A 21,999-nucleotide genomic window follows, 5' to 3' on the forward strand; every position below is an offset into this window, starting at 1 on the left:
TCTATATTTTAAATATACCTTATAATTGGTTGTTTGGTTTGGGTTTTTTTCCTCATTGTCCTTTAAGGCATTTTCAACATCTTTCTGTCTCAGGATTAGCTGTTATAGTATATGACACTTCTTTAACTTGAACAATACTGGGAAGATTTTTCTATCTTCGTCAACTTGCTGCTCTTTTCAAGTGATTCTTACTGTTTCTGGTGTATCTGTACATATCTAATCAACCTTCACCTTCCAGAGGCTTTTGATTTTAACATGTTGTCAGAAATGTTCTTGAATGTTTTAACTTCTGTGTATTGCGAGGTGCCAGCCATATGTATTTGTATATCTTTCTAATTGCCAAATGTCCACAAGTGAAAACAACATTGATGTAACAATGAAAATATGGAAACAGTTTTACCAAGAGCCATCAAATTAATTGAATTTTACTTAGAATAATCATTCTTTGAATAAATCCCTCTAGGTTTTCTGTTGTTTAAAAAAGGGAAGTTGAAAACCAATCTTCAGTTTCCCATAAGTGATTCCTCATCATTTTTAAAAATTATTTTAAAGAAACTCAAAATTAAATATAAGTACTAGGTGTCGTGCAAAGAAAGTCTTAAGAAATGTAACTTCTTATTGCTTCCCTGTTAGCTCATCAGTCCATTATATCCATCCTTATCTACTATGCTGAAGAAAAGAACTTTTGAGATTCCCCCTCTCTGCCAACCTGATGTATTTATGGAACAGCTTGCTTTTCTTCTTTTGGATTTTTAGATACAGAGTCAAATTAAACTTCTCTTTTTCCAATCATTTTACTGCACTGGCATTGTAGATGTGATCATCACTAAAGGCAGGGTAATTGGATATTCAGTTACTACCTACATGAAACTGGTTTTTGTTTATAGTGGGTTTGTTTGTTTAGGTTTTTGCGGTTGTTATTCTTCCTGAATAAAGTTAAAATTGCATATGAAACCTCAAAGTCAAGAAATAACTAATGGAAAAACATGATAATGGGTGTAATATGTCTGAGATCTGTTCGTAGGACAGGGATTCTGAAAGAGGATGTGCAAATAGTGGACATACATATGTAGTGCAAGTAACATTGATACCTCTGTTTCAAACTTAAATATAGCTCAGAAATAAGAATTTCTGTCTCATTGCAGGGCTAGGTGTCTGTTTCCACTGACAAAAATCAGAGATAGTATGAGAGCTTTATTATTTTTATATAACCATATATTCTGGGAACTCTAAATAGAAGAAATAACATACTGAAATTATGTACTCTGCAAATTTTGCATAGAATTGTTGATCTGATAACTTGTCAATCTTATTTCAGAAAGGAAAAAGAGAACTTTATCCCTGCAAGGTACTACAGGAAGATCAGCAAAACTCTATAGTCAACAGAATAAAATACTGTTGGCAAAGCTGACAAAATCAGTGTGATTTCTTTAGTCAGGTCCACAGCCAGATGGGGATATAAAAGTAGTGTCATTTTCTTGAGCTAAGCTCTATCCTAAAACTGAATCAAGATGTAAATGGACTTATTCCAGCACTGCCTGGTGGTGACCAAAGTCACTGTAAAGCAGCTGATATTGATATAGCTACAGTTACAGCCACAATTTTGTTGTTCAATACATGGGCCTATATTCCCAGCTTAAGATAGGTGTGTCATTTTGTGGTGCATCATGTCTTTGTTTTTATCATAGGTCATAAGCAAATGTGGTTCTTTAATTTATCTCAACAACACTAGTACACACACGCAAAGATGTATGTATTTTCATACAACACATTATAGTTCATCTAATAAAAATCCAGTATTTCAGAGGCAGAATGTAAACTTCACAGGTATTGTGAAACAATTTCAGTTGTAGATAACTAGTTCTTGCAAAACTAAGAGATATTCAGGACCCACTGCTTCTCTCTTAAGCATATTTGAAATTACTTATCAGAAGTCCATTAGAATCTGCTCTAATTTTCTTTCAGAAATAAATTTGCATCTTCTGAAGTAATGCAAAAGTGGAATAAAAGAAAGAGAAATTCCTAGAAGTTCACAATAATATCGTGGAACTGACAAAACTCTGCAAAAAGAAAAATTAGTTTCCCTAAAGCTAGTCATGTTCAGATAATTTGAATAAAACTTTCTTTCTCCATTCCCATTCAAAGTGGAATCATAACAGTGCTCATAACAGTTGAAATGAAAAAAATACCTGGAAAGAGAATAAACCAGTTAAAATATTTTTCTTGTAGAGAAAGGTTGTCTACTCTGCTTACTTTAATTAAGCAGAGATTTTTTGTGCTTGTTCAGTGAATTCTCACTTCTTGAATTTCCATAAGACATATGTACTTAATATATAAGATTCAGGAAAAATCACAGGCAAGCCCAAAGCCAAATTCACTTTTTGCTAAAAAGACTGTTCAGTTTTGACTTACTGTCCATTGTGTGCTCTGTATGATTTGTACTTCACAACTCCAAGTTGACTTACTGCATTTACTTTAATCAGTTTTGTTTTCACAAGGCCAGAGGTGCTGGTTTTTAATTAGCATAATGAACAAACAGGAGTTATCTCGCATCTTAGTTGGTCTCTGTAGAAGAGATCATTAAAATGACCAGATTTATCTTGTTAAACAGTAATAGTCACTCTATGCTAACAGTTCCTCTGCTACATACAGGATGGAGCTACAGATAAAACAATCTGGTTTATTTAATTGCTGTCCCCCAGTATAGTCAATATGTGAGGGCAAGACTTTGCTTTAGGGAGTGTGGGCTGTTATCTCTGCTCCCCAACATAAACACCTTGACTGGTCCAGCAAAATCCCTGCACCTGGTTCCTGTCCTGGTGGTACCTGTTGCAAGAGTCCTCTCTCCATAAGGATGCACCAACTGTTCGAGGCATCAGTTTGTTAAGGGGAGCTGGGAAGCAGGTCCCACTGTTTGAACTTAAGGAACTACTAGAGTAAAAATGGTAACCTAATCTTTTGCCTTAGGCTATTTGAATTTCAAAATACATTGATGGTTGCCCAAGCCCTCAGATAATGAACCTGCAGAAGTAGATTTAAGTTTTTATAGGACTTGTTTGTGATGGGATTTCAATTAAATGTACTTATAGGAACATTAATACTCCTGAAAAGAAAAAGCAAGTTTCACTTTAAGTTTCTTTCCATAGCTTTGACATAATTTCATACACCTGTATTCTAATCTCATGCAGCAATGTGTATCACAGCTGGATTTCCTAAAAATGCATGTTCGTCTTTAAAATGCCTCAGATAGTAATTACTGGTTTAGGTACAGTTTACTTGGAGTCCATGAGTGACTACCAAGAACCAAGAAGCAAGCTCAATCGTATCCTTAGTAAGCCTGGATTCTGCTTCATCTAGATATTGCATATATGCACCAGTAAGCCTGATACATTAACCAGGCTAGATAAGGAAAATTTAGATGTGTGTAAAGGCATAATCACAGCTACTTTCAAAGAAAGATCAATAGCAGTTGAGCTAATCAAATTATGAAAACATCTATCTTCAGCTTTTCCAGAATCTAAATATAAGCCTTAGTACTAATAGTGTGGTGGTTTTTTCTGATGGTAATTTTTTTCACAGAAACATAAAGTGACTTTGAGCAGATTTTAGAAAGTATAGAAGCACGAAGAGAGGCATAATCTCAAATGGAACACGACATTTTAAACTACAGAAAAGAAGAAACAAGGGAGAAAGGAAGGTAGAAAAATAATTTTAGAAGAACCAAAATAAATTTACCTTAAAAATTCAGTAAAATTATAAAATCTGTGCAAGGATTGAGGATCATGTGGACTTTCATATCTCTTGAGTCAGAGAAGGTTACTCCAAGTTTATTTTATAATAAATATGGTATTTTAGAAAGCAAAAAGCTTATTTTTACTGTCACAATTTGCTAAACTTTTCTAGAGATTTGATTATGTTTTTTTTACATTTTAAAGAGTCTTTCATATTTTTTATTCTATTACACATACAAAAGCTTTTCCTGAAAATTATATAACCTTTCACAAAGTCAAAATACTTCGTACATACCATAGCAGTTCATTCTTTTTCAGGAAACCTAGTTCAAAGCAGGAAGCAACAAAAGAGAAAGAATACATGAAGTATGAAGTTTGGGATCAAATATTAAAGTGCCATCACTGGCTCCAGATTGTAACATCAGTTCAGTAAGGGTCTTGATGTGAACTTCTGCATTATATCTAAATGTGAAGCCAGGTTCACAAGCACAGGAGTCAATACATTTTTTACCCTTACTCCCTCAGAACAAGAAGAGCAGTGATTCTCTAAGACAAGGAAATCTCTCTTAGGAGCCAACGGTAGTTTACAATGTTATTCTTATCAGGAAGAAAATGTGATTTGGAGGATAGTCATATATTTTGTATTATGTATTTTGTATTATGCAGTGATCCAACCCTTAACTTTTCAAAGTACCTTCGGCAAGATTCAGAGAGTCATGACGTATTTATAATTATAATATCTTTTACAAATAAAAAATAACCAGTGAATTGTTTCTATTTTCCCTCTGCACAGAACACAGAGTGAAAACAGATTATCAGATTTCTCCATAGCCATGCAGTGAAGGCTAAAGTTTCATGGAGACTCCTTAAAAAAACCCTCAGTATACTGGAAAAATCATAGCATTGCCATGAAAACTGGAATACCAGAATCAAATTTCAGTATGCGATGAAATCCACTTCAGAAAATTATGCATTCAATAGATTATGAATTAGGGGTCTGCACTGTTTACTCCTAAATCATTTCATTTCAGTATGTTTTAAAGTTGTATTTGCAATACAGTGTAGTTAACTTTCACACATAAAAATACTGTCCCCTACTCTGCATTCAGCTACTTAGTCCTCATTAATATGCTTGAGACTGGCAAACTAGAGATTCATAAAAGAAATTCACTTGTGAATATATCAGGAAGGGAAATTTCAGTTTTACACTTCATTATTTTTCAATTTTTTGTTCAGTCTGAGTGATGAACTGGCTCCTGACTCCTTCAGCCAAACAAGAGACAGAAAGAATGCCAGGTGGCAAATATATTTAGTCAACTAATATAAAGTTCAGACACCTGTCTGCATGCCATCTGCATGCCAAAATGTAGCAATAAAGGATTTTTTCAATTACTTCAAATACTGAGCACATTTTAGGGAATAGGGAAATCATGAAGGTCATATAGCCCTTCTCCTCATTCGGTAGTAGCACCAAGTAGGCTGGAAATGATCCTATCTCATTTTCCCAGAGAGATTTTCCACTGGTATAAGAAATTGTGCATTACACTGTACATATCAAGCGAGTTGTCAGTATCTTCATTACGAGAACCAACAAAAAGCTAAAGCAACAGAACTGACAGCTGTCTGTGGATCACATAAATGCAAAACTGTGACTCGGCAAACATATTTTTGAGGCACCAAACCAAAGTTTTGTCAGAACTCACTTTTTTCTGTTAACAATCACTGAGCAGTATTCACCTGATAATTTATTTGAGAAGCTCAGCCTTTGAGATTTCCTGTATCTCCCACAGATATTGTTTTCTGTTGAAACTTTGAGTTACAGTAATAGCACAGTGTTGGAAGATAGCTTTCCGCCACACTTTTTCTGAGTGTTGTATGAATTTTCCTTTGAATAAAATTCACAAACAAGTCCCCAGTTTAGGCCTGTTCTGTGCTGACTGTTTGGATCATTAAGATTGCTGAATCAGACACTTTGCTTTACAGCTGGATAAATAAACCAAATTCAGACCATGCGGTGCTTTCTTTTTGGATATAATTTCCTATTTATTTTTGAAAGAAAATGTGGTGGTGTTTTACAGATGGGTTCTACTCTGCATTAGAAAAGGATTTAAGGCATTCTTCCATCCTCAGCATTTCCCCAAGTCAGTTTCTGGTAAGGTTCCTCTCAGTGAATTATTTCCTCTTGGTTGCCCAGTTGTCCAAGTGTTCTGCACAGCCTATGCACCTCTCCCAGGGTTTGGGATTGCATCCTAAAGTCTCAGACCAGGACTACTAGAAGCTGTGACATACAGGGTTGCAGAGACTGGGTATTTTGCTTTACTCTAAAAGGAAGTTTATACAAATTGTAACGAACTGGCTCAGTGTTCTTATTATTACAAAAAAAAAATCTAGTTTACAGTTAAGGAATAGATTGAAGTTGTGTGATATCCTCATTACAGTTGTATCGCTGGAAAATAAATGCCCCTATCACTTTGTTTTTGGAAAGAGCAGTGTGGAATATATGCCAAGAAGGAACAGTGTCAATGGAGACAAGAACAACGTAGCTTGCATGTGCAAGTAGCATAAGGTCTTTATAACTAAGAAAGTTTTGTTCATTCCATGGGGGTGTTTCCTTACTGTCCATAGAATTTATTATCCATTCCTTGTGATAGCATTTATCAAGAGACTGTACTTAAGTTCACTACTATAATTACTACACACTTACTAGAAATGCACTAATGTGCATTGGACTCTTTCTAAAAGTCTATCCTGCAAAACAATCTCCGCTCCTTTCAGAAACAAGCCTCACACTGGTACAGGCTTATATTGACTTCACGTGCACTAGCCATATGCCTAGACTAATACAGAGGAAGAACAGATGCAAATTTATCTTAACCCATTGCCTGTTATATAGAACAGCAGTTTCATCTTTTTAACTGCCTTTTCAACATGATTATTATAACTTTAAAGAAGGACAGACTATTGATTAACTACTATAACCAACATGGAAACAAATCAGAGGAATATTAATTGCTGAGAAACCTTCATAAATTGAAGTGGAATTGCACAGCCTGCAAAGAAGATTAAGAGTTGCTTTTCTCTATCTTTTTCTATTTCTGAAATTCCATTATTATGGCTGCAAAAGTGATAGCTTTTGGTATCCACAGAGAGTACTTTTATTTTTTTCAATCATGTAAATTTCATTTGCTCAGACATCTATAACAAGACAGAGGTAGCTTACAATAATTTACATTTCCATCTCCCAAATGCATGTGAAGTGGAAAACAGTTCTGTGACAATAAAATTCTATTAGCTGAGCTAAGTGTAATTTACAGTTAATATATGAAAAACTTCTCAGTTCACTTCATTCTGTCTGATAAGACAGAAAGAGCAGTATATTAACATAATGGATCTGTGAAGTGGTTAACACTGTTTATTCAACATGTCTATTACACATGGAATTTTAATTTGAGACTTTTTCAAGGAAAGTGACATCAACAATTGACAGTTATTGATTCGGCAGCAAGGTGATTTAACTGTTTTTACATAAATGAAAATCAAAATCCAATTAAACTTGACTTTCTAGTTGAACTATTTATCACTGACAGAATTCTGGGTGACAACTACTGCCACATAATAATTTAGGAAAGGGAGAACCCCTTGCTTTCTGGCTTATCTGCAGATACAGCAGGGGGGCCTAGGCCTTTCTCTACTTAGTCAGTATATTATCTGTCCACCTGTGAACCCAGGAGTCCTTCACAGATAATATTTTAGAATGAAAACAAATAAATGGATTACACTGTAAGTCTGGGAGCATTCAATAAGATTCCACCTTCACAAATACTGTGATTTATTGATTATTGTCACGAAATAAGGCTCAGAAGTTGCCATTGACAAATATACTGGTATTAGTAAGTATAAGTCAATAGTATTACTGTGGAATAAAGCTTTTGTCTATTCCTGAGTCTATTCCTACATGATAGGTATGTATTTGTCTCCAGACTGACACATCAGTTGCTATGTTCTTTTCTTCAGAGTTCTGTCTTCACTGTACACTTATGGCAGGATTTACCACCTATTTTTACAAAAACTCTAAGAAATAGGACATTACAAGAGAACTCGCAAATGCATCAAATGATGTTTTGTTGTTGAGCAACTACTCTTACAAATCCAGAAGATTACTATAAGATAACTCTGTTATTCGGTCACGACCTTAGGTTTAACCTGACACTTTTCTTCTGCATTTTTCATTCTATTTGAGATAGAAACAGAATTTTGCAGATCTAGAAGAAAATTGCTACGTGAATGTCCTTATCTCTTTATTAGTTTATATCATGAACTTGCTTACAAATTCATGGCACTGTCATTACTGAGGTATACTGACAAAAATGGACTACATCTTATATACATTAAGGATTACAGTAGTTCACTCCTACATCTCTTATTGTCCTCCTACTCCTACATTTCTCCTGCAGTGGACAATGTCATTAAAACAGCAAAGCAACATTTTTTATCAGCTAGTAGACAGTGCACTGAGGATATAATACCCGTCTTCAAGTTTCTAGGCTCAGAGATTTCTGAACCTAATAAAACTCACCTTTTTTTTCTTGAAAACAAGTATAGGGCTGTTAGGTACCGAAATGTCCATGGTTTATTTTTCCTTGTTTTCTGATATACCTCCCTATTCTACAGAACTATGTCTGTCAGCCATTAAAACACTACATGTTAATTAAAAGTTTCCATATTCAACTTCACAAACATTCTTTTACCTTCTGAACACTGCTAAAATACAGTGTAGACATAAAGGCTTACATTGTTCTAATTTTAGCCTTCAAATTTTAATTCACAAGCTGAAGGTTTAGGAGGTGGGTATCTAACGGCATTGTGAGTGTCAATAATTTGTTTCTACTCTTTACTTCTGAATACCTCTGATAGCAGAACTATGATTTTGCATGACATTAATTCTAAAAGAGATTTCTCAGAAAGAGGTAGATATTCATAATGATGATGGAACTTATAAACTCTCACTGGTTTAGAGAGAAAAAACCCACTACCTAGTAATTTCTGTGCAGATATGCAATTTCAGATTCAAGACAAATATTTATAACAGCAGACTTACAACACCTGCATACTTGCATTTCATTGCGGCAAATACGACTTGCCAAATAAATTCTGTTATGTATAAGATGAGACTTATACATATTGTTTGAAGACTGAAAAATCACACTGTAGAAATTAACATACAGGCACTACAGTTATTAATTTCTAACTTCTCTTGGAACCATGTTGTGTAGAACTGGTGAGTGTAAAGGAACATTAAAGAAATTTGCCTCAGCTCCTTCTCTTAGAAATTCAACAAGCTGAAGAGTTGGATCATGACAGTACTGATGTAAGGCTTTTAGGTCAGCAGAGCTTGTGAGAGTCTGACAAAATGTTTCAAAGACAGAAAGCTCAAGAAGGGGCATACAGAGTAAGAAGTTAATAAAGGAGTTATGGAGACAGGAGGAGTGAGGAATATATATGTGTGAAAATGCATGAAAGAGTGTTAATAAACTGCAAAAAGATGAATATAAATACTAAATAAATTTGGAAATAAACTGGGGAAACTTCAGCCTGACAAAGAATGAGGAACTGGCAATCAAAAGACTTCTGAAAGTGAGACTCTTGCCTTACCCTTGAAATGTAGCTAGTAGCATCTCAGGATTCAACAGCAGGGCTGACCAAGGAAAGCCGTGTAGAAGTGAGAGTAAAGTATGCAAATAAGTAAAGATGTCTGAGCTTATAATCATGATGGGATTTTCCTTTCCATTCATAAAATCCTATTTGTAAATGCTGTACAATGAGCTGGAGCATGTTTCTTTTTCAACACAGCAAACTTCAGGTGCTATGATATCAGAATGTTTGAGAAAAAAATTTACTCTTTATTCCCAAATTGTGCAATGCCGTTATTCTAACTGAAAGCTCATTTCTGAAAATCCAGGAGGTATTCTTTCCTCACACTTCTGAGCTGGTTTGAGTGAACATGAGCAGGAATTTGGAACTTTCTGAACAACAGAAGGGTTCCAGCTGGTAGCTGATAGAAATAGATTCTCAGCCAAAACAGGAAGAATAGAAAGAAGCCAAAGTTTAGAGGAATGTATATTAGTATAACATGCATTACCCATAAGTTTGCATATACAAAGATACATCTGCACATAGGCACTCAGTCAATATTAGCATAATCTAGGTAAATGAAAAAAAGATTCTGTAATAAAAATAGAATGTTCTGTGGTACAAATGTCACTGAATATACCCACCTCCTGAGTTAGTCTCCATTTCAAAGTAAAGTTCCATATAGAGAAGATCAGAATGAGTGGGTAGAGCAGAACTTTACAGCACACTGAGATGGTGTCCTGGAGAAGGAAAAGCAAAACTTTCCTCCATAGGACAGCTGCACTTTTTTGATTATGTGATCCATATATAACTGGCAATGTTACACATCAATTACAGATGAATAGATGCTAATTAATTATGCTACAAAGAACATATGACATTTTGGGCTTTGTGTATTTCCTTCAATATTTTTTATACTTTGTTACAGAGTGAACATCTTCATTATTTCTCACATAAATAAACAATATGCTGTTTTCAACCTAAATAGAACCCCATATCAGGCAGTTGTGCTTGCCACAAACAAGAGCTTTCCACGCATGCAAGACTTGAATCAAATGTTTATATAGACAGTTGATAACATGTTACAGACAACTCATTCATAAACTTTTTTTCTTTTTTGAGTTTCTTTTAAATGGAAGTGACTTCTTCATTAACATACCACTCAGTGGTTAACACTCCCTCAAGATATACATTTTATTGACTCAAAAATATCATATTCAGGTATCATTGTAGAGGGCGTTGACTGTTGCAACACAAGACATGAATGAGGGTTTCAAAAACAACAACAAAAATATAGATAGAGGCACAGAGAGTGGAATCATGCTCAATTCACTATCCATACAGAGTTCTCGATTTTTATAAGAGCTTTTTTTAATTTTTGCTAGTTGCTATGGCAATTGGAATTCTGGTTTTGTTAATACAATAAAAATTCACTTCACTAACATGATAGAAAGTCACTAATACTATATGACTTTTATCACATTAGTATCTTTTTCATGGCATTAGAAACTCAGAAGAGGACAGGAAACTCACTGATCCTATGGCAAAGTCCCTGACAGAAGGTAGCAGTTACCAGTGTGCTATGAAAGATCTATTATTTCACAGGACTTAAAACTTTATTTGTTGTATTAACTATTTCTGAATGACTATTTTATTTGTCCAACCATAAACAGCTGACTATTTCTGTTTTTTCTTTGGTTTTTTTCTATTACACACAAACAAAAAAAAATTAAAAACAAATGTGTTTATTTTTCTTATTTTGAAGATTTTAGTCTAAAGAAGTAGGGCCTGACCTAAAGACTGCTTATAAAATTAAAACATTTTAGTCAAATATTGTGGGTTTAATTCTTTAATTAGTACCCAAATGTTTAACAAACTCCTCTGTATCAGAGCCAGAAAGAGGTGCTCAAGTGACTAGAACTTCCATGTTCACATTTATTTCCAAATAACTTTCAAAAGTTTTCTAATTTGACACTAGTCATAAGGTATTTTCAAGTCACTTTCATAATGCCTGACTGAGATTTTGGGGAGACATGGGGGGAAGAAAAAAAATAATTATTGCATTTAAAAATTATTTTGCCTATCCTAATGCAAATTTTTTCCTATCTAGATTAATTTTTTTAAAAACTTTGATAAAGATTTCTTTTTTATTAAATCTGGATTATTTTCTATCATTCAAAATAACCTGTTGCAAAAAAAATACCTAGAGAACTCATTGACATATTTTCCTGTTTAAAACTTTTTAAAAGATATAAATTTAGTCTGTTTATTTGTTGTGAAGTAAGTTATACATACAAGTGAAACTATGGTACTATGATGGCCATCCTAGAAAGAAATCTAGGATTATTTTCAAAGTTGAAAATGAACTGTAATTAAGAGACAAAACAGTAAGAAATACAAAGATAAAATCTCCCTGCATAAGATGTTCTGTAACAAGTGGAAATACTTTCCTATGGTGTCAAGACATTCACAGTAAAGATTTTCTCTTACACAGTGGATACTCAGCCTCTTGCAGAATTATTTAGCCTCTTACAGAGATTACTGACTTTGACATGACACAAATCTGATCCAAAATAAAAATTCCCCTGCCATTTTCAGGAGAAACGTTGTGCTTCTGGAACAATACTCCCAGACCTCAATGATTTCTCAACAGGATGCTCTCTGTCCCAGAGTATATAGTCAATATACAACTTATTATCTCTCAAAGGAGCAGACAGTTTGAAGTCTCATAAGTCCCAAGATTTACACTGTGTGTTAATTAGCTCATATTTATGCAGCTGTGTGAATCAAGCCAACTTCTGGTCACAATTATCAACTTTTTTATCTTGAAGTTGCTAGTATGAATCATACTGGAATGTTTCCTGCAAAGTTCTGTAGAGGGGAAAAAAATGTCGCCTACCCTTTTATCACCGCCAATTACTTGGAAAGACACTTTTCTTTACCATTCCAGATGTAGACTAGCTTCAGACTGGAAATTATCTGATACTCTAGTATTAACTGTTGAACTGGAATTTCAGTGCAACAGTTTGTTTAGACATTAATAATATCATATTACTTTGAGACCACAAATCTAACCAAACATTTCCTTTTGAAACCATTAGGTGGCCAAGCTTTTAAGGAATGGGTCGAACATTTCAGTCAGGCTAGTAATTAATTACTGGCTATTAATAGCAATCCTGATTTTAATTCCATATTTTGTTTATTGAGTTTGGCAAGAACATGTCATAAAATTGGAAACACATGTTTCCCTGACAGTGGAGTTCCAACCCCCAGGAATCCCACAGCGGATCATGAAATGCAGTCAATCACATAGTGGTCTAACAGCAACTTAGAGATGGTCCTTGGCCTTCCCATTGTTCTGATCTTGCTGTTGATAGTGAGAGCTTCAAAAAGGCCTAGGTACATATTGATGATCTCTTCAATAATCATGGGATGTTGGTTTTTTTCCAGAACATAGGAGTAAAGAAAGATACTCTCTAGAAAAGTTGACCGATGCCCAGCACCATGCATACAGTCTTCCTAGGATCTATGGTATTTTGATCAAAAACTTGTTTGCAGATCAAATATTACAGATTCCAAGAGGAAGTAGCATACTGCTGTGTGAACAGAAACAAATAAACAAGAAAATAGACACAAAAAAAGCAGAACAAAAAAACCTCCCAATATCACTCCTATCACTGCTGTCATCTGTAGAGTGTCTTTGAAGCTTATTTTTCAAAACTGACTACTTGTTGACATATATCTAAATGGGGCCTATTTCATTAGGCTCATTAAGCATGAGAACAGCACAGAGCGAAAAATACCAACATTCTGCAATATAATTACATACATATGTCTGTGTGAACCCAAACATATACTTGATACTCTATGCATGAGATAAAAATCTACAAAAATAATAGTAAATATGCAGTTAAATACAGACTGTACCACTCAAAAACACACAATTACATATGTACATTAAAAAAAATAAAAGAAATAGAATCCAAAATTCAAATATGTAAGCTGAATAGAACCAGTTTTAATTTATTCTCTGTACTACATACTTGACAACCAATCAGGGTCTAAATACTCTAATTAATCTCTGGACATACTAAAATAGAAACTGGGATTGTGTGTATTTTCTCCATGTCTCTCTTCCAGATAGAGATTTTTTCTGTCTATTTTTACTTCACCCGAAGATTTTCCAACAAACACTACTAGTAGATAACAACATTATCTCTCTTCTAATTCGTAAATCCATGGGTATAAAAAAATTATTTTCAGTTTCAAAATATTTGACATAAAAATATCAGACTTTTTTAAAATTTTATTCATAGTAAAGGGAAAAATATTGCTTACAGAGCCAGATCTGTGATCTAAACCTGAAGAAAAACACTTTTTTCTCCCAGAAAATCAGCAGTTTCTTATGTCAACAGTTGGTCTGTTTAGTGCAGATACTTGTCAAGATCATAATATTGTCTGGAACCAACACAGATCAAAATGACAGACCCACTCCAGCAATAGTCAGGTGAACATGACCTCCAGAAACTGCAGGATCCTCTTCAGAAATAGAGTCAGTTGGGTATAAATTGCCACCATTTGTTATAGTATAAAAAAAGTCACAAGTATATTCTAAGTCTTAGCATATCCGAAAGTTTTGTGCTGCTACTACACTCATTTCTGCTGCTACTGACACTTGAGGTGTCTCCAGACAATATAGTTGATTTTTAAATATGTTTGAAAACATGCCTGGATGACCAAAGAGAGATTTTTGTGACTCGGTTAAAGTATTCTGGAGAAAGAAAATAGCTCCCCTAGCAGAAAATTTTCTCTGTGTATTTATCCAATAGGTGATACCATTAGTTCTTAGAGAAATGTTTGCTAAAACATCTTTAGCAGCTCTGCCACCAGAAGAGAGTGAAAAATAAACTGCAAAGTAGACAACTTTCTTGGTAGTACTTCCTGATCATTAGAATAAAAGATTGCATCAAAATGACCAAAAAAACCCAATTATGCAAGTATTACTAATTTTCATGATCACAGAATTATAGAATCATAGAATATGCTGAGTTGGATGGGACCCATCAGGATCATCAAGTCCAAATCCGGGCCCTGCACAAGACACCCCGAGAATCACACCATGAACCTAAGAGCCCTGTCCAAGCACTTCTTGAACTCTTGTCAGGCTTGGTGCTGTGACCCCTTTCCTGGGGAACCTGTTCCAGTGCCCAACCACTCTCTGGGTAAAAAACCTGTTTCTGATATCCAGCCTCAACCTCGTCTCAGGTCACCAGAGAGAACAGATCAGTACCTGCCCCTCCTCTTCCCCTCACAAGGAGGTTGTAACCGCAATGAGGTCTCCATTCAGTCTTCTCCTCTCCAGGCTGGAGAAACCAAGTGGCCTCAGCTGTTCCTCCTAAAACCTCCCCTTCAGTCATACTCACTTCCCAGATAAATGGTTTGTACAACTGAATAATCAAGATTACTTCAATAACATACTCCAGAAGACTGGTATATTTCAAATTTTGTTTCAATATCTAAAAGCTGTCTTCCCAGGGAAGTGTAAGCCCTTCAGCCTGGTACTCATCAGATACAAAACAACAGAAATATTACTTCATGACTGAAAAATAGAAAAAAACAACCAAACAAAAGTTAAAGTAATGACAACAGCATGGTTTTCAGGAACAACAATCTTGTCTAACAAATTGGTTGTCTTTGTTTTGACGGGGTTATAAATGATGCAAATATAAGTGATTCTGTTGTTGTATATCTGCAAGGCATTTGACATGAGATTACAATTTTAAAAACTTGTCTTATAAGAAAGCAGCAGAGAACATGGAAAATTACTTCAGAGCCAACTGCCTATATTTAAAAATCTGCCAAAAATGCAATCTGGATATTTTCTAGCTGCAGAGATGAATTTTTGGACTGAATCTATTTTTATAAACCAGTTAAATACAAAGCATTTTTTTTCAACCTACATTACATTGGATTGCAAAGAATGAAAGTAGCTTGTGCAACTGCATAGTTTCTTTAACCTGAAGATACTGACAAAAATTAACTTTTATTTAATATTTTTAATATTATCTGGCAATAAATAGCAACACGGTTTTGGCTATATAAAAACAGTATTTTGAATAAAGGAGAAACTGTCTGTCCTCTTAATATTAAAATTATATGATACTCTGCTTTACCCAAAGTTGTCTCCTCAGGTTTACGGTAATCTCAGAAAGTATAACGAAAAGATAATGGAACAGATCCATATACTGGAAAAATAATGTACTTTTAAAACTTTGACCCAGGAGAGTTATTAAAGAGAAGTCTCATCAATATTCCCCTTAAAGTACCTAAAAAAAATGTAGAACTTTGGTGCTTTTCAAGACCTTCCTGTTAAAAGCATAAAATATTATGATCACATTGCTGGAAAGGAAGATAGAAAAATCTTCTCTAGAGAAATTTCAAAATTAAATGCAATATTTAACTAATAAGGTCCATTACATATGTGAAAAAACTTTCCAAAATATAGGATGAATTAATTTAACTTGACATTTCTAAAATGAGATTGGATATATATTTTAGATGCATTTTGAATGAGCTTTAGGAAAAAATAAATTGTTAGTCCTGTATGGAAGCAGAGATAGGTACCAAAACAGAGCAGAACCTTCTGATAATGGACTTCCACATTTCATCTCTTTCCTCTAACATAGCCTGACCGGAGCAACAACAGTGAAATGTGTTCTGATTTCAGCTGGACAACATTGGATTTAAAGAAAGGAAAGTCTGTTACGGGGATACTCATAATGGTTATATTAATGTGCTTTTATTCTGAAGATTGGGGGGATACTGTTGTCAAGATACAAGCTAGGAAGGAACCTCTTTGCATTCTGTTTTCAAATTTTACTTGGAGAACTGTTCAAGTAGGGAAGAGGTCAGTACACACAGAGTCTGGGTCAAATGCTGTGACTATATCTTCACATAACATTTTCTTTTCCCTGTTAGTCTTTAATCTCCAAAAATCCATTTCTGATAGCACAAATATTTTGTGCTGCTAAAATCTTTACAGACATAACTGAGAATATTCTTAATAAGAAGTGGAGATAAGTAACAGGTTTAAGTGGGAGGTCTTGTGGAATTTACATCCTTAATTCTTTAATTCCATTAAATACTTAAACTGGAAAAATTCACATAAAAATAATAAAAGTCAGATGCCAGATTTAATTGGTAATAAGAAGAGAGAAAATGATGCAACAAAGAAATAACAGCACACTATATGAAGTATCCTGTATACTTTACCACTTAATTTCTAGACAAATCTGTATTCAATTAACATTTTTAAAATGTGGTCATTTGCTATCCTAACAATGTGAACAGGAAGCAGCAGTTGCAACAACAAAAGGAACAGCAAGAGGTTTAACATCTGGGAAGGAGTTCAGCCGGGCTGTGTTATGCCACTGCATCTGTTCAGGATTTATACTGAAATGGTAATGCACATTTATCTTGAGGGTTACAATAGAGGAATTCAAATTACAGAGAGCAAATGTTGTAATATCAGGTATGCTGCTGATGTTGTCTTTGTCACCGAGTCTGAGGAATCACTTCACAAGCCAATAATGAGGGTGGCTGTGGCTAGTTCAAACTGAGACTACCTGGGAATGTAAAAAAGACAGAGAGGTGACATAGAGGACTGGAAAACAAAATATTACAAAAATAACTTGAAAATAAGATTAGGAAGTCAGACAAATAAAGAGTCTTCACAAGATTTTTATTGTAGCAATATGAAATTGTCTAGAAGACTTTAGCATCAGCTATGAAATAAATAAACAAAATAAGTCTGGGAAGAAAATTAAACCATTTTTTATTTCCAATGATGTGTCTAATCTGACAGCAAGCAGTAAGTCATGGTTATAACCTTTATCTTCACTTTTATTTTATTCTCTTGATTTACCTTGTTACAAAATATGAACAATCTTTTATTTTTTAAGAATTTTTTTTTGTTTGTTTATTTGCTTGAATGCATTTTATGAAGAAAGCGTTTCTGTGGAATTGTAGTGAAAACTCAACTGATAGGAAAAAAACATAGCAAATGTATTTGTACACTTTACAAACAATAATTTTATCTTTATATGGAAAGGAATCAGACATTATGCTAGCTGACAACATAACCAACTACTACCATCTAATTAACACAGCTGGAGAATTTGCATCCAGTCAAACTCCACTTACAGAATACAGAACTACTGAGATGATGGGTAATAAAACATCTATTTAAAGAGAAAATACATCATATCTGATATTCTGACTATTTGAAATAAATTGAAAAGATAAGGATAACAAAAGCGTTGTGGATAAAAAGAATGAGAAAGAAGAAAAAGTAGCAAAACTAAAGTGAGATAAAGGTGTAGGCTGAACCAAAGTAAATTAGGCAAACATTTGTTACTGACAAATAAAACAGAGATAGTAATCCATAACTGATACAAATCCGCGAAATTATGACTTCCATGGAATCACATCTTAACCTGACTTCAAAGCTATAGGTTGCATAACTGGAGGAAAACAAGGCAACACTTTTACTTATTTTTTCAGACTAATAGAGTTTTATAAGTAAATAAACATTAAAAAATAATTATTTTAGAAGGATATCTGCATATTTTTACAGCAGAATTTTGTGAAGATATTGTACTTAGAGCAGAAGTGTAATGAATAATAATCAAGAGAGGAACTACAGTTTCTTCTGCCCACATTTTCCCCAATTCTTTCCCAAGTGAGATGTCTAAATGTGGTGGCTATATAGAATGCGAAAACCTCATGAAAATCAAGTATTTAGGACAGATAGTTGTAAGAACCATAAATTCTTGTCTGAAAAACTTGAATTACTTGACTAGAGTTATTCAGGAACTGTTTTTTCTGTGAGTCAAAAAGTGTTATATTTTTAAGACACTGCTTATATATACTACTAGATTATAACCTGTGCTAATTACTTCTCCACACTGAAAAAAAATTAAATAACCCAGCATTACAACAGGCAATGAAATTCTAAAAGGGATTTTCTACAAATATTCAATACACTACTCATTCCACAGTATAATTCAACATCATTTTTTTTGACACAATGGCAACAAAATACATCATGCAATGTACTAAGTGGCAGTACTAATATTTGATTATAATTTAAGGGTAATTTGAAAAAATAGCATAACTACATGATGAGACATAATTACATGGATGACGTAAAATAAGAACTGACAAAGAATCTCACCTTCCTATAAATTAGCTCTTTTTTGAGTTCAGTTTTAAATCTCTTGTATTTAAATCCCTATTTGCACACCTGCTTCAAATAGGGCCTGGAGGCTGCAGCAAAAACAGAGACATCAATTTTCTCTCCAGGTCTGCTTTAAGTGACACACAAATCTTCTCTTAAAATACACCATGCATTTTGGTCGTATGTAATCACACATTCATGTATTATCATGTGAAGCTGAAGAAATACACGCAACTATAGTTCTGCACAAAACTTTAGAAGTTCACTTTAGCCCTTGTTCTTACAAAAAATTTCTATTCCTTTGTGTTCCCTTGTGTTTATTTAAATATTCGTGCTAATCTCTTAAAAGAAAATAGTATCTTTCATTCATGTATATAGTGGATAATTAGATTACTGCATTAGTCAGTTTTCATCTTTCTCATCATATTTGCAAATATGTGTAGGTACATATACGCTTTGCACATGTATAGTCCATGAATACTGAATACGAATGTGTGTAAATATATGCATCTATGCATATGTATGTTCATATGTGGGTAGACTATAATAAACAAAATATTTGACCTTGTAAGCAATGGTGTTAAAACAATTCTTATAAGGAATTGTTTCAATGACATCCAAAGTGAGAAAGCATCCATATTTCTGATCAGGTTGTATTTCAGATTTTATTTTAATGCAGAATTGTATGAGCTAGAATAAGTTGATCTACAACAACCTCCATCACTGTGAACTTTTATTCTGTCTCACGCTAATGGCAGGTCATTATTATCACTAGCACAAGCCCTGAAGTTGTCAAAGTGCATCTGAAGAATTCCATTCACTCTGATGAGACAGGTTCAAGATTTTGGATTGTAGGCAGTTTATTATGCCATGTTCTTTGCAATTAAATATATGTAATTTATGACATAGCTGAGAAGCAGCTGCGGATGCGAAATCTGACTGATCTGCACACAGAACTAAAAATAAGCAAACCGGTTACATTTCTATATGACCTATAACATATATAATTACTCAACAAGTCATTTGACAAGAGTTGGGCAAACCCAGTCAAAACTGTTTTGTCTTTAATAGTGAAGAGATGGTCAAGGTGCGTGCAATCTTTTCCCCCATGTTGAACTTTTCTATTTTTCTCCTTTAGCTCAGTTTGAAAGGCTTTATATTGAAAATGTCTCCAAAGAAACCTGTAGGTTTTAATGGAAAATATCATTCTCAAGGAATAGACTCTAATTTTTATCTTTTCTGAGGATAAAAATATTATTATCTTAACATGAAAGGTCTATCTCTTCTCTTGCTGAGGGAGAAAAAAGGAACTTTAATATAGCCCAATTCATCAAACTGATTCTTTCTTGCTCTAGGTTATTTCTCATTGATATTCTCTTTGATTGCTATGCATTTTTAAATTAGTGTTTCATATATCCATGTAGCACAAATTATTTAGCTATTACCTTAGATTTGTATTCGTTACATGTTTGTATGACTTTATCATTGCTCAGCGTTATTAGATCCATAAGGGAATGACTTGTATTGCCATAGTTACAAAGGTAGGAATATTTAATTTTGAAATCAGTATCTTTTCTGTTCATAATCAGGTGAAGAACCAAAATGTCAGTGCAAATAAGTTGATCTTATTTATCTAGGCATCTTTTCTCTAGAACACTCTTATTCCTGTACAGTAACAAAATGTAGTTTTGTCCTTTTTTTTAAACCAAAACCAGGTAATTTTCAACCTGACCTAAAGGCATCTAATACTAACGCTGGAATAAGGAAAATTGTAAGCCCCATATTAGCAAGCACAGGAGCTTTACATCTTGCTTGAACAATAGCAGACTACAAACTACAAACACTAATAAATGGTTTTCTTTCAGCCTGCATATTCCTCTTCTTTCTCACATTTTAGAAGTCAAGGGAAAGCTTCTTTGCAGTCTACTCCATGAAAAGTATAAGACTCCTACTAATGGAAAGCACATCCTACCATTTATATTATCATCTGTTCAGCAGATGTCAGTGAAATATTTGTTTTAGGAGCTTTTATCATGAAAATATTTTGGTTTAAGACTACTAAGTTATTTCTCTCTTTGTTCCAGTACCAAGTGCAAGGCAGTACAACTCTTTCTTATAAGCTTTATACTAGGCAGTCCTAAGTATACAAACTAATCCCTTAAGAATCTAACTCTCTAAAAATCAATGGGACTAAAATTCTGCATGTACAAACTCCTCATTTTCTCATACAAAATCTAGGTGGTAGTAATGTCTTGAAAATGCTTGCATTAGCTTGAGCACATGGTTTGCTCTGCATTTCCTCAGAACACTTCAGAAGAGAGCTCAAATGCCCTCAATGAGCATTTAAAGTGAGGTGTAGGGTGTGTTTGGGGCATTGATATAGTGTACAAAATTGGTAGGAGATGGGGTACTAACACTGCACTTCTTAGTTTTAGTAGGTGATAAGACACACTGATTCGTGTTTTGTAGCTTATTGAGTAGATGTAGTGTAGGTGGCCTCTAGCTGACTGTTAAAAGAAACAAAGAATAAATCTTAACCTATCTGTCACACAAAATTCATTTCCAGGCTGAGATACACCTCTTCAGTTCAACTAGAGTTTGGAAACTGTATGTAAAATGCTTTGGACATGATGACAGTTCCAGGTTCCTAATAGTGTCTTACACTACTGCTATGTGACTCATTACTTTGTAGCTGAGAGATGTGAAATACAAAGGATTCTTTAAAAACAGTAGTCTACTGTCAGTATGCAGTATCTTTACATCAAAGTAACGTAAACAGAAAACTTTTCAACGTATGAAAATACATGCGTAAACTAGTTTATTATAAAAAGAGGTAAAAAATACTTGGATTTTAGAATTCAATTCATTATCCTTTAAAGCAGTAAGAAATATGAAATACGAAAAATCGGATACTATCCAGCAATGCATTGCTTTATTCCAGCCATTTCCATATTTAAGCTAATATAACAGGAGTAAAAAGTTTGAAACAGGGAAAGCAAAAAGATAAAAATGTTGATTCTGTTCGGAGGTATTCTATGGAATTTCAGCATAATAATAAATTGAAAAAATCTTTAAATAAGATCAAAATTCCTTAGCTTTCTTCTCATTATATACCTTTCACTCAGAGAGAAGAAATCAAGATTTTCTTTCCCAGAGTAGAGTTAGCAAAAGGTAAAGTTAGTTTGATGTTTTGTTGTTTTTTTCCTCTTTCTGAATAATTCATATGGCTGCTGTTGAGAAAAAAATAATGATTATGGAGCAAAAAATCCCAGTAATTTTTTTTAAATGCATCATCATTACAAAAAAAATATTATTTCCTTACATAATGCTAAATAGTGAGACTAATTTAAGAGTGTATATGCATGAAGAGAAATTTGCACAATATGCATAATATTTAAT

This window comes from Manacus candei, unplaced genomic scaffold (assembly GCF_025592945.1).
Source record: "Manacus candei isolate 608988 ecotype Guabito, Panama unplaced genomic scaffold, ASM2559294v1 h1tg000016l, whole genome shotgun sequence".
NCBI lineage: Eukaryota > Metazoa > Chordata > Aves > Passeriformes > Pipridae > Manacus > Manacus candei.